Source organism: Dipodomys spectabilis, unplaced genomic scaffold (genome assembly GCF_019054845.1).
Source record: "Dipodomys spectabilis isolate Male_0828 unplaced genomic scaffold, ASM1905484v1 ptg000009l, whole genome shotgun sequence".
Lineage (NCBI taxonomy): Eukaryota > Metazoa > Chordata > Mammalia > Rodentia > Heteromyidae > Dipodomys > Dipodomys spectabilis.
Genome location: NW_024870686.1, coordinates 17,799,020 through 17,813,040, shown reverse-complemented (window position 1 = coordinate 17,813,040; position 14,021 = coordinate 17,799,020).

Genomic DNA, 14,021 nt, shown 5'->3' with positions numbered 1-14,021 from the left:
AAAGTAGACTCATAGTCCAATCGCCATCTTTCCTATTTATTTTTTTTAACCAGTCTTGGGGCTTGAACTCTGGGCTTGGGTGCTGTCCCTGAGTTTCTTTTTTGATCAAGGCAAGTGCTCTGCTACTTAAGCCAGAGTGCCACTTCTGGCTTTTTGAAGTAGTTTTATTGGAGTTAAGAGTCTCACAGACGTTCTTGCCTAGGCTGGCTTCACACGGTGATCTTCAGATCTCAGCCTCCTGAGTAGCTAGTATTACAGGTGTGAGCCACCAGCATCTGGCTACTTCCTGTTTTTAAAACACCAGCTATGAATATTATTTTATAAACCAATGATGAGAGTGCTGCCCAACAGCCCAGCCCTTATACACCCTCACACATACACACGCGTGTGCACACCCCTGTCCCCCCCCACACACATGCACACGCACGCGTGCTCTCCTCGGCATCTGTCTCATTCATCCCTCTGGTCTTGGCCAACTGGAAAGACCATAAGGCCTGGTCTCCATTTTGCCCCTGAATTCTCCTCGACTCTCCATGGTGCCCTGCTGAAGGTGAGAGCTCAGTAGCATAAGGTATGGATGCATACTAGAGGGTCCAGAACAGTTCTGACAAGCGAACTATGAGGTCAGTGGAGTTTAGCCTCTAAGCCAGATGGAAAGGTAGAGGCACATCTGTTTCCCAGGGTAGACATCTGGAAGCAGAAGGGTCTGTACCAGTCCAAAATGCCACTCCGGAGCAGTTTCTCTCATTCCTCCTTTTATGAGCTGTTTTTTGCACATGCTTACTGAGAGCCCCTCAAGTGCTTATTGCTGACAGCCTGGGCTTTATGACTTTTCAAGCACACTGCTAAAGAAGGAAGATTTCTAGGTCATTTCTTGAAGTACAACCCCTCACCAACATTTGAGAAATGTCCTGCTGCGCACACATCCACCCAAAATCAGTATCATTTACAACGGAGGCATGGATTTTAAATAAAATACTAGCCAAAAGATATTGTACAAGATGGAAAATGATGCAAATGGATTCTTAGTCCACCGCTGCTGCAATGATTTAAAAAAAAAATCCCTTCCATGAGGCGCCAGTGGCTCATGCCTGTAATCCCTAGCTACTAAGGAGGCTGAGATCTGAGGATCAGATTCAAAGCCAGGCTGGGCAGGAAAGTCTGTGAAACTCTTATCTCCAATGAATCACCAGTAGAACGCTAGCCTTGAGCTGAAGAGCTGAGGGATGGCACCCAGGCCCAGAGTTCAAGCTCCACAACTGACAAAGAATAAAGAAATCCCTTCTACTAGGTAATTTATAAACAATAGAAAATAATTTGTCATACTTCTGGAGGCAGGGAAGGTCAAGGGCTGTGGAAGACTCAGTATCTGGTGAAAGGCCCATTTCTCATGGCACTTGGAGAAGGGGAAAGGGGGACAGAAGGGACACTCTCACCTTCTTGAGCCAAGTGGTTTCTAATCCCCCCTGGGTATAAAACAATGGTTCTGCTTTCCTTTCATCCATATGGTGGAACCAATGTCTTTATATTGTTGCTGGGAGTTAAGATTCACTATGAAGTTTGAAGGAGACTATAAGCACTCAAGCGCCACAGCTGTTCCATGCCAGTCTCACCAGCACTCTCCACCCACAGCCATTCCAAGCCCCAGTTACCTGCAAGCCCAATCCCCATTGCCATGCACCATGCGGTGGGCAGAGCAAAGCAATCCTTCCGCCAATCAGCTCATGAGGGGAAAAGGCCTGGTGTGCTTTGGAGAGAAAGTGGCAGCGAGTCTTTTTCAGGAGGGAGTCCAGAAATATGCAATTTGAAAGGGCTCCTTATGTTTTATTGTGCTTGCATTCATGGGTCCGCGACGCCCATTCTCACCTCTAAAGCAATTGACCTAGATTGTATTTGCAAATCTATTGCTGCCTGACTATTGCTGACTATCCATCCAGGAAATAGAGAAAAATCTTATCTGCTGCTAGACATTTGTCTAATGTTCTTAGAAATCTTGAGATCAGAAGGTCCAGATAAACCCAGCACTGTTTATCCACTCCTCGGCTGCAAACGGCAGCCATCAGTGTTTTCTGTCAGTGCTGGGCTGGATATGTGTCAGAGAGCCCAGGAGCCATGGAAATGTTTGTCTCCTTCTTATTCCACAAGTAAGGGCAGGGGGATGTGCTAAGTTTCAAGGAGTTACGGAATCTGTTCTCTCCTCTGCGGTATTCTAAATCAAATCTGCTGTCTGCCTTCAGGCTCAGTGGAGGCCAGCATCATCTGAGGTGTTCAAATCTCCAAAGAGCTCAGAGTCAATCTCCGAAGCCAGGCACTGAACAGGAAAGCAAATCCACTTCTCCCGAGATTCAGTGCAAACAGGAGAATGCTCTGGAATGTGACTAAGGGCTTGCTCAGTACATAGCCTTATGTTTGCCTAAACACCTTGGCAATCCCCGGGGAACTGGATGTCACAGCTTCATTTTTAGAACAAGAACAATGAGACTCAAAGAAGGTAAGTGAGCAGATAATGATCACATGACTTACAAGCAGCATGGCTGTCACGTGACATCGACCACTGGCACGAGTCACCTTCCAGGCTGGGCACTGCCTCAGGCTCCATCCAGACCATCACCAGGGCGAGCGCTTGTGCCTTTGTGACCTCCACACTAAGTACAAGGTATCCCCCATCACCATTAGGTGTATGCCAATGAGCCACCACTGATATTTATGATGGTGACTATGAGTCCAAGACAACAGTGAATTGTGTTTAGACATATTTGGGAGAGGATTTTAATTGCTATGACGGCAATAAAATACAAGGGACTTACGGGAATTTGTTTCAGAATTTTTATGCATTTCTATGAAAAACTGTACTCACCCCTATACCATATACAGGCCCAGGTACCCTGTGATATTTACCTAAGTTCATTCAGACTAAGGGTTTAATGACTAATCCAAGCCAATCCCCTAAGTAGACCCCCATCCTCCACCAACAAGGTTGGACCTAGACTACCACTCATCTCAGTGTAAAGACAGCTGAGGCACTGTCTAGCCCAATCTCTCAAATTACATATGAGGAAAGGGAGCTCTGGGTTTTGAAAATTGTTATTCCTTCCCATTAGTTACTACCAATGAACCCCTTTCCATGGACACCTTCTCCAGTGGACACATCTCAACAGCCCCAGATGGTCACTTCCAGGAGATCTAAAAAGACATCTGCAGCCTAACATTCCCTAAGAAGAATTCCTAAGGAGGCCAGAGATGACTTTGATCATCACCTCCTTGGCTGTTGCTAGTTTTCCACAGCATAGGCTTGGAAGCCTGTCTGCTAAGGAGCACTGGGAAAGGCTGGTGTCAGAGGGTGAGGAGAAGGGACACTGCACTGGGCTTTGCCAGGGGTGCATGGGGAAGGGTAGCACTCTCAGCCTCCAGAAGAGGATTTACTGACCCCTAGAGGAGTTGAGATCTTGTCAGTGGACTCCTTCCCCATTCCTAGCTCTTCTCCTCCATGTGAATACGAAACACTGAGAGACACCAGAGCGTGCGTGCTCAGCGTGTGTTTTAAAAGGGGCTGCACCCATGTGCTTTACTCTGCATCTCTGTCTAGAGAGTGTTTGGAAGGAGGCAAGGTTTCTTGAAACTTCAAAAAAATGTTAACTAGATTGACCTAGAGCTAATAAAGAACTAAAGCCTAAAGCAGCTGGAAGCTTCCCTCTGATTCCCTGGAGCTGGGAAAGCACAAAGCAGGGATGAAAGTCTCTCAGTAGCCCTGAGGGAAAAGAAAACATCCAAGAGTGATCTAGCGACACCAATGTGACAGAGTTCATAGCAAAATTATATGAACACTTTTAGTTATTGAAGCTCATCCTCAGCTGTTTCTGGAGAGATATTCTTAAGAAAAAAAATGACCCAATATTGTAAGAGCTAATGAATATCAGCCATAGAATTCAGGAACAAAATAATATACTTTATATTTCCAGAGATCTTTTATTATTTGAAGATTCAATACCAGAGCATTTGGCCAATATTACCTTATTGTTTTATCATGTTTCCTTCATAAAAATTTCACTTGATATATTCAGACTTGTCACTTTCCAGGAAAAAAAAAAAAGAATCTCAAGAATGCCTGGGCAAGAATAGAGTTGAAGCTGGGCACAGTGGATCACACCTGTGATCCTAGGTACTCAGGAGGCTGAGGGCAGAAGAACTGCAATTCAAGAAGGCATGCCCAAGCTAAAGATTCACAACACCCCTTCTCTACTCATAGCTGGGCTCAAAGATCAGTACCTGCCATGCCAGCTCCAACTACACAGGAGTCTGAGATTGAGAGGATCATAAGACTCCCACTTAAACCATCAAAGCTAGGTGTGGTGGTTCATGCATGTCTTACCAGCTACCTCAGGAAATGTAAAACAGGAGGATCACTGTTTGGAACAACCTGGGCAAAAAGCAAGACCCTATTTCAGAAAATAACCAGAGCATGGCTTAAGCAATAGAGCACCTTGTAAGAAGCCCTATGTTCAAAAGACGAGAGTTGAATCTCTGGTTGTAAAAGCTTAGGGAAGAGGTTACATTACAACCCTGAATACTTCTAACTCTCCCTGCTAGGTTCACATGGATCCCTTTGAAATCTCACAATAGTCCTGTTCTCTAAGCCAGGTGGCTCAAGAGAGAATTCCACATCACACAGCCACTGTCATTTGCTGTTATCAAGACTCTTTGCATGGAGGTTTATGAGGGGTTTGATTCTTGTTGTTTTCTGTTATGTTCCTTCCTTTTCCAGGCATTGTGAATTTTCAAAATGTGTTTGACTGCAAATGAATTCAACCCCGATTGCTATGGTTTGGATCTTGAATGGCCTTCATGACAGGTATTGTCCCCAGGGTGGTACTACTGTAAGACAGTGGGCACTTCCAGAGAGAGGGCCTAGTCCGAGGCCCTTAGGTCATTGGTAGTATGTCCTTGATGAGGATTATGAGTCCCCAGCCTCTCTTTTTCCTTTCTGCTTCCTGTCATGTGGTGAGTGTTTTTGCCCTCCTGCCTTCAGCCGCCATGATGCGCTTGCTGACTCACCACAAAGGTGCTGCCCCAAAGCGAAGGGTTGTCGATCATAGAGTGGAACCTTAAAAACTGTGGCCTAAAACCTGTGGAGCTGATATTCTCAAAATTTTGTTACAATAATGGGAAGGTGACAAACACTAGAAGTGAGTTTCTTTGTATCTGAATTGGGAACTTGAAGTGATTAACCACTAACTCATGCTCTAACTGAAACCAAATCTAAAAGGAAGCATGTTTGCCTGGTAATCAAGTACTAGTCACTATAAATGGTTGCTCTGCCACTGGTGGATCATGCCTGGAATCCTAGCTACTGGAGAGGCTGAGATCTGAGGATGGTAGTTTGAAGCCAGCTGGAACAGGAAAGTTCATGACACTCTTTTGTTGTTGTTATAGTTGGTCATGAGGCTGGAATTCAGGGCCTGAGCTCTTTTGCTCAAGGCTAGCATTCTAACTCTTTGAGCCATATCTCTACTTCTGGTTTTCTGGTGGTTGGGAGAAAAGAGTTTCACAGCCTTTCCTTCCCTGGGCAGGCTTCAAATTGTGATTCTCAGATCTCCTGAGAATCTCCTGAGTAGCTAGGATTACAGACATCGAGTCTCCAGCTCTCAGACTCAGGGATTCTTTATTTTCAGTTAGCCACCAAAATGCCAGAAGTGGAGCTATGGCTCAAGTGGTATAGTGCCAGCCTTGAGGAAAAAAGTTCAAGAACAGTGCCCGGGCCTTGACACACACACAGATACAGGCATAGAGTGTGTGTGTGTGTGTGTGTGTGTGTGTGTGTGTGTGAAAGAGAGACAGACAGACATACAGACAGACAGACAGTAATAGAGAGACAGAGACAGACAGTGTAAGCTTAAAAAGATTAATTACACTTTGCCAGGGATCCATGCAGACATCCAGGTACAGAGAACAAAGAAAGTTTATTGCTGGGAAAGTGGGGGCCGGCAAGACTCCTTCTCACAAGGGAGGAATAAGAAGAAGCACCGGCTATTGTCTGGGGTGACCTATATAACCTAGGAAGTTCAGGAGGGGCTAGAAGGGGATAGGAGGCAGAGACCCTGGTGTGGACATGTGGGTCAGGGGCTTCATCATGGCAGAGTAGGATTTATGGCTGCTATCCAAATAGTAGATAAGGGTCCTGTCTTTATCCACTGCCCAGATCTGAAGGTCACTCTAAGGGGTTCCTGTTGCCTTATATGGTGGTAGCTGGCCCAGAGAAGTGCCATCCCAAGGTAAAGGGGATTGATAGTTGATGATTTACTGCCTTTACTACAAGGACCTGGTGTTGCTTAGGAAGGGAGCATGCTAAGCTGTGGAGAAGGGAAGGAGTGGACTAAACTATGGGAAGGGAGCTCATTTCACTAACAGACAGACAGACAGACGGTGACTTTGTGACTGTTTCCTGATCTTTTCTATGCTTACTAAAATAGAGGGGACAGTCTCAGTATCTCTAAGAAGCCTGTCTGTAAACAATTCCATGAGTCTATGAGATTAAAGTGTTTAGAACTGGATCATTAGAGCTGAACTACTTTCCATTTCTTGGTATCCTTTTGAATGGATCTATTACATCTCTTCTCTCTGAATCAACAGTTTCAGAATTTATGACCAAAGGTGACAGTAAATCTAGAATCCTACGATCAAAAGCTCCTGAGCCCAGGAGCACCCACCTTGAGTAGCAGGACAGCACCAAGCAAGCCCTTCTTGTGATTGCAAGCAGAATCGTTTGGCTACCATGACTGTTCACGCACCTGCTGAAAAGTGCCACCCAACTAATGACCAAATTCATGATCATGGAAGCAGGAGAACGCTGCCTTTTTCTTCCTCATTTAGTAATTTTCATTCCAGGTGGCAGCAAGAAATATTCTCACCCTCTTTATGCTCTAGCTTGGAAAAATAAATAAATGTGCCTAGAAATTCCTCACTCTCCTCATTCTGCATCCAAGCCCTGCAGAATCAATCTCTCCACAGCACATCCCACTGAAATCAATGGAATATGCGCCTGAATTCATTTCCATGAGACTTGGTGCTGTAAAAATAATTGGATTGCACTGCACTCTACCATTCCTTTCAGGAAACAGAAAATGTGCCTTTGCTAGCAGGTGGGGGTGACAACTTGCCTAAGTGCGGGTGGGCTGCACCCTGTGTTTTCCATATTGTCTTGTCAAGAGGAGCTATTATCAAGTCCCAAATGAGTCTGGCAGGAGTACCCTCAATGAGGTGTTTAAAACTGCCTTCCCTGGTGAGAATGAAAACACTTCTTTTGTTCCCATCTTTAAAATTAACTGCATAGTATTACCACCACCAATGAGGTGTTTAACATCAAAATCGCCTTCCCTGGTGAGAAGAAAAACACTTACTTTGTTTCCTTCCTTAAAATTAATTGGGGTTTTAAAAAACTCATCCTTATTCAACCAGCAGTTGAATAGAAGAAAAAGAAGATGGGATTTTTTTTTTACAATGTTTTTTTGGGTTAGCTCATCAGTGGTTTTCAGCAAGCTCTGTTTAAATCACTTGCTGCAAACGTTTCTGCCCACTTTGTTTTACGCCTCCACCCCTGTATTGTAGCATTGGCCTCAAGCATGTGGCCCTTGGCAGGAAGTTAATTAATAGATACTTACTAGAATGAAGGAATGACTACATCGACCTAGATATTCTTTTATTAGCGTGCATTTTTTCCACAAGCCTACTCTCTACTTGTTCTATGAGGGTAAAGAAATGGCTTGATAAAAATGAAAATTGCTGGACACTGATGGCTCATGCCCATAATCCTAGCTACTCCTAGCATCTGAGATATGAGGATCACAGTTTGAAATCAACCTCAGCAGGCAAGTCTGTGGGACTTACTTCCACATACATACACAGAGAGAGGGGGTTGGGGGGAGGCGGTTGGACATCTTGGTTCAAGCCCAGACTGGGTAAAAGCAGGAGACTCTATTAAAACCAAACTAAAACTGGAACACTGGTGGCTCAGGCCTGTAATCCTAGCTATTCAGGAGGCTGAGTTCTGAAGACTGCAGTTCAAACCCAGCCAGGCAGCAAAGTCTATGAGATTCTCATTTCAATTAACCACCAAAAAGTTGTGGAGCTGTGGCACAAGTGATGAATGCTAGCCTTGAGCAAACAAACAAACAAACATAGAGACAGCTCTCAAGCCCCAGGATAGCACAAAGAAAAAATTAAAGCAAAAAGAGCTAAGGAGATGGCTTATGTGGTAAGGCATTTGCAAAGCCCTGAATTTAACCCCCAGCACTGCCAAAAACATAACAAATGTTTTTAGTATTAACATCTGAGAGGGCTTTGATAGATGATGGCTAAAGATGCTCCTTTCTCCCTTCCAGGGAGATTCAGATCCAGCCCTATTATAACGGTCAGCCTCACCTTCATCTTTGTTACATTGAGTATTCTGTGCTCACTGCCTCTTGCGGGCAGTTGAATGCTAAAGGCAAAAGATGCCAAGTCTTACTTTTTCCTTTTCAAGATCTAGGTTAGGCAACAATCAAGTCATTCATCATTAGTGTAATATTCATCCAAATAGATGAAGAACCAATCTACTTCATCTCCAGAAAGGAAATTCTCCCAAAGCAAACAACCAATTATGGAAAGGAACAGAAGGAACCAAGAGTTAGACTGATTTGTTTCCCCTGTCCTGACCATTTTACCTCCAAGGCTGAGTTGCTTGGATGGGAGTGGGGGCACAGAAGAAGGGAAAGACAAAGATAGGGAAAGAAGAAAACCCTAAAAAGTTTGAGGGCATCGTTGAGCAAAATGACTCATACTCCATTGCCTGTAGAATCTAGAATCATTACAACATCCCTTCCTCCTGCATGGCAAACTGCATGGCATGTCTGGGCAGGTGGACCTGAAGTAGCCTAACAGAGCATTCCCAGAAGGTACAGTGAGTAATGGAATGCTCAGCTGTGCCTAAGAGAGACATGATGAAGGCCTCTATGCACAATAAGGCTGATACAGCATAGACTAAAAATAGATCCCTGCCTTCACCCTTTTTGCCTCAGTACCACATCAACTACCTGGGATGGATACTCACAGTTGTAGAGAAGGAAGTAAAACCCTGCGCTTTCTGAGACTGTTCTCATCCCTTGGTAGAACAAACTCTTAAAATAGAAAATAAAGGCAATCACAGAAAGATAGTGACAATACAACTGTCCCAGATATGGCCAAAGAAACCTAAAACACATTTCTAAAGCTCATTTGTTGAAAGTAAGCGTTATGTACATAAGGTGGTTTCTTCACAACAATTCATGGTGATGCAGAGTCAATGTGGGAAAATGGGACATGTCAAGCAGGAGCCAAGAATTCAGGATACACAGTGTATTTAGAAAATAGCCTGATTAAAAGCACACAGGCATTACTTTCTTGCTTTGAGCTTCATACTCTGGCATTGAGCTGCATCACATAGCAAAAAAGCAGTTCCTCCCCGTCCTGGCCCTCTTGTCCAAATGATTACTACACTCTGAGAACTGAGTAAAAATAACTTACAGAAAGGCCCTTACTATGAGCAAAAGAATATTTGGTAAGATGACTCTTGATCACAGAAGTGTTTGCAAAGAAGGAAATTAATTATCTTAAGGAAGGACACCTGGCTGAAACACAGCAGCTGATAAAACCGTCCTTTGTTTAATGGGATGCTCAAGGAAAATAGACATCTATTTCACTGTGATCCAACTTAGTCGACTGACTAGACTGGATATCTCTGTGCCCAACTGATAATGCCAAAGCAGCATGACAGCAAAGGAGTGAACATACCAGGTGTCCAGATCAAAGGTGAGCATTTACCCTAATAAGTATTTAAGACAAACTCCCAACTCACAATTTTACCACAAATGCCCTGATGTCCGAGTGCTCTTGTATTTGCACCAATGTCTAGGTGTGTATTATCTTCTGTTGCTTTCCTCTACAAATAAACTTTCTTGATTTTTACCTTGATGTGTCTGTCCTAAAATTCTTTTTAGTGGCAATTCACAAAGCCAGAATCCAAGGCCAAGAAAAGGCCTAAGGCCACAAAGTTCTAAACAGCAGACATAGAATTCAAACTCAGGAGTCTGTCTTCCTAAAAAAGATATCCCTAACCACTAAGACACAAGCTGTGTTTTCACTTGGATTCTCAGTTTCTTCCTTCTACTAACAGGACTACCCAAACTCCCAAGACACACATTCATGTACTGGAGCTCTGGGAACAAATAAGTACAACTTGATGATCCTTCTTGCTCCTAATTTCCAGATGGTCTGACAATTAAGTTGATTATTCCTGTAGTAATCCTAGTGCCTAGACTCAGGTGTTAGCTCAGTTTCTATTCCTATTTTAGTCCTCATACCTTCTGAGTTCATTAAAACCGATGACTAGTCAAACTCCACCCACAAGCAATGACATGACAGGAGACAAAGTCCTAGGCCAGAAGTCAGCAAAACTACTGTAGTACTCATTTCTTATTCTACCATTAACTGTTTGACCTTGAGCAATCATTTAGCTACTCTGTGGCTTGTTTTTCTCATTTACAAAGTAGATATAATTCTCTAAGGTTCTTTTTTCTACTGCTGACTTTCCAGGGCTCTAAAGAGTCAAGGTTTCCTAAATTCATTATCTTGTAGAAATTGAATTGCAATTCTCCAAATGCTAGCTCTTCTTTGATCTATGTATATATCTCCTGCCCAAATTTAAACCTCACATATTCTGGGATAAGACATTGTTAAAGAGTTTCAAAAGAATGGGAAAATAAAGCATAATACTTCATTTTATCAGCATTAAGTATTCACGAATACTGAACAGAAGAAGTTTCCAGTAAGACTAAAAATTCGAGCCAGGGGCCAGTGGCTCACGCCTGTAATCCTAGCTACTCAGGAAGCTGAGATCTGAGGATCGAGGTTCAAAGCCAGCCTGGGCAGGAAAGTCTGTGAGACTCTTATCTCCAATAAACCACTAGAAAACCGAAAGTGGCACTGTGGCTCAAGCGGTAGAGTGCTCGCCTTGAGCTGAAGAACGCAAGAACAGCGCCCAAGCACAGAGTTCAAGCCCACTGACTTGACAAAAAAGAGACTAAAAATTCTTCAACTTTGGCTAACATGCAGAGATCTAATAGTCCTTCTAGCAGTAGCACCTCATGTAAATTGTCTCTTGTTATTTGAAACTGCTTACTGCTATCCTTTCTTTAGACGCTTTTCTGGAATTTGGTTATTCTTCTGTTCATAATGTTGTTTCATGTCCTTGAGTGTAAATTCTTGTTTATTTTGCTTATTTTCCTTTACCATACTCAGCCTGCTTAGATATTTTATCATTCCTAGGGTAGGAACTTGACTCAAGACTTGTACAATTAGGTATTTCCCTGGCCAGTGTTTATTTAAGGTATGGCTACATAACCTGACAGATCTAGTGACTTCTTACTGAACCTCAGGACACAGGCAGAGACACTGAAAAAAAAAATCCACAAGAAAAAGCACAAACGTGGCACTCACAAGACACAGCCCCATTTTTTGGCTTTTTGGTGGTTAACTGGAGGTAAGAATCTCATGGACTTTCCTGCCTAAGCTGGATTCAACCGATAATCCTCAGATCTCAACCCCCTGAGTACCTGATACAGGAGTATTGATACAGGAGTGAGCCACTTGGGCCCAGTAGCTGCTAAGATTTTTACTGAATTTCTTCAGATACTTGATACAGCGGCAATATAAATAAATATGCTTCTAATTATAGTAGAAAATTTAGTCTTTTGAAATGAAGAAAATTCAGTCACCTGCTGTTGGAAACTCTGTTCAGAGGTGGTGATGGTTAAGAGTGGTTCCCTTTTCTCTTCAGATCTGGTTTTTCTTTGGGGCAGTGATAGAGACTTAGGCATCAATTCTAGCATATCACTAAGCTTCCTTATATTGGTTTCATGGCAGGAGCAATCCAATCTCCTAGCATAAGCAACACATGGTCATTGACCACTTCGGCCAGTTTGAGGGTTCTTTCTTAATGACTTGGCACCATCTGGTTGAAAGGAACTGCCTCCTCCTTGGCTGATGTGGCTGTCTGACTTCTCCCCATCCCCCAAGACTCATCAACTCATCAACCAGGGACCATGATTTCTGGCAGGGACTTCACCATTCAACTATTTGCTGGAAATGTTTTAGATTTTCTCTAGGTCCTGAGGGGGGTTGAGGGGTAGTGTGTGTGTGTGTCCACGTGCATTGGGGTGAAAGGAAGGGGGCAGCATGGTCAATTATCACAGCGATAAAAGGCCCTCTCTATGCTCATTTCTTCTAGAACCAATCCATGGTAATTCAGGGTCCACTACACAGGCTCCCTTCTTCCAGAAGTTCAGGCAGGGCCCAATCCTTTTAGTAGCTCACAAAATCTATATAGCAACTTATATGAGCCAGCACCCCCATCTTACCCCTACTTATCACCTATGTTCTTCTTCTGTCTTTTCTCTCCAAATCTCTTCCCAGTCCAGCATTTTTTTTTTTTACTATTCAGTGGTGCTGGGGATCAAACACAGGAGCTTTCACCTGCTAGGAAAGTGCTTTATCCCTGAGCTATATACCCAGCCCAGAACATTCAACAATAAATATAAATGGCATTCTCAACTTTGTGGTCCATGATCTATGCCTTGAATTTCTATAAACAAAGCCAACTTTTGGTGAATCAAAAAGAAAAATGTGTATTTCCTGTTAAGTATCTGTCTTTCAAATTTGAAGCACTTGTTAACTAAAATTTAAGCCAGGTTATGACAGTGCTGTGACTGGCTACTTCAGTGATTGAGGCAGACGAACAGCCAATTCAAAGTCAGCTTGGGCAACTCAGGGAGACACATTTTGCACACACACACCAATTCTTTTGGAAATATGCACTCGATTTTTCATCAGAAGGCTACAGGACAAAGTAATAATTGGTTTAAAATTTTCATGATAAATACCTATAAAACGATTTTTTCATTAGAAAGGCTTTGCCACAAAGAATTCATGAAAGGAAAAACCATAAAATTTTTGCATCTTTGAAATAAGTCAATTTTTTGCAACCCTTTCATCTCTCTTCGTTTGAGGCAATTATTAAAATAAAAGGTCAAAATAGCAAAACCAAAAGCAAAATCTCAAGCTACAAAAGCTTTGTCTTTATAGTTTCTTTGAGCAGGGGCAGGAAAAAGGGCAATACTGTTTTCAGAGGATAGCCAAACTTTGATTGTTCTATCATGGATATAAATTACGTTTTTTTTTTTTCTCCTGGTTAATCTTTTTTTTTTGGGGGGGGAGGGGTGTCTGGTCATAGGATTTGAATTCAGACTCTGGGCACTGTCCCTGAGCTGCTTTTTAAAAAAAAATTTTGCTCGTTTAGTTCTCTACCCCTTGAAGCTACAGCTCCACTGTTTAGATTTTCTCTAGGTCCTGAGGGGGGTTGAGGGATAGTGTGTGTGTGTGTGTGTGTGTCATATCACAGCTTTTCCTGCCTGGGTGTGTGTGTCATATCACAACTTTTCCTGCCTGGGCACCAGGAGTCTCATACCTCAGCCTCCTGAGTAGGATTACCTGAGTGAGCTACCAGCGCCGGGCTTCTTAATTTTATTGTTATCACGAGTTACCCTTTTTTTTTTTCTTTGTTCGGACTTATGCATCTTCGAATCAAAGTATATTTCTTTGAAAGAATTTCACCATATACCATGTCTCTATTACTAAGCTATTAAGTGTACTGTTTAATCTTGGCGTAGACGGGTGCTTGGACTTGGAAACCTTAGCCATAAAAGGAGCTCGCAGTTATAAAGCTGTTTTTAGGGTTAGTTCTGTAAAATGGTTAAAAAAAAAAACTAAACGGGGGAAAAAACAGCCCTAAGAGGAAGAGGTGTGTGGAGGAAGAGATGAGCAGGCCTTTAGTCCAGCCGAAGCCAACGGTGTCATTCAAGGGAGTACGATACGCAGACGCAGAACCTTCTCGGTGCCCAGTGCGGTGTCCACGCCGCCGAGAGGAGCCAGGTCGGTTCACGGCGCCGCTGGGGGGG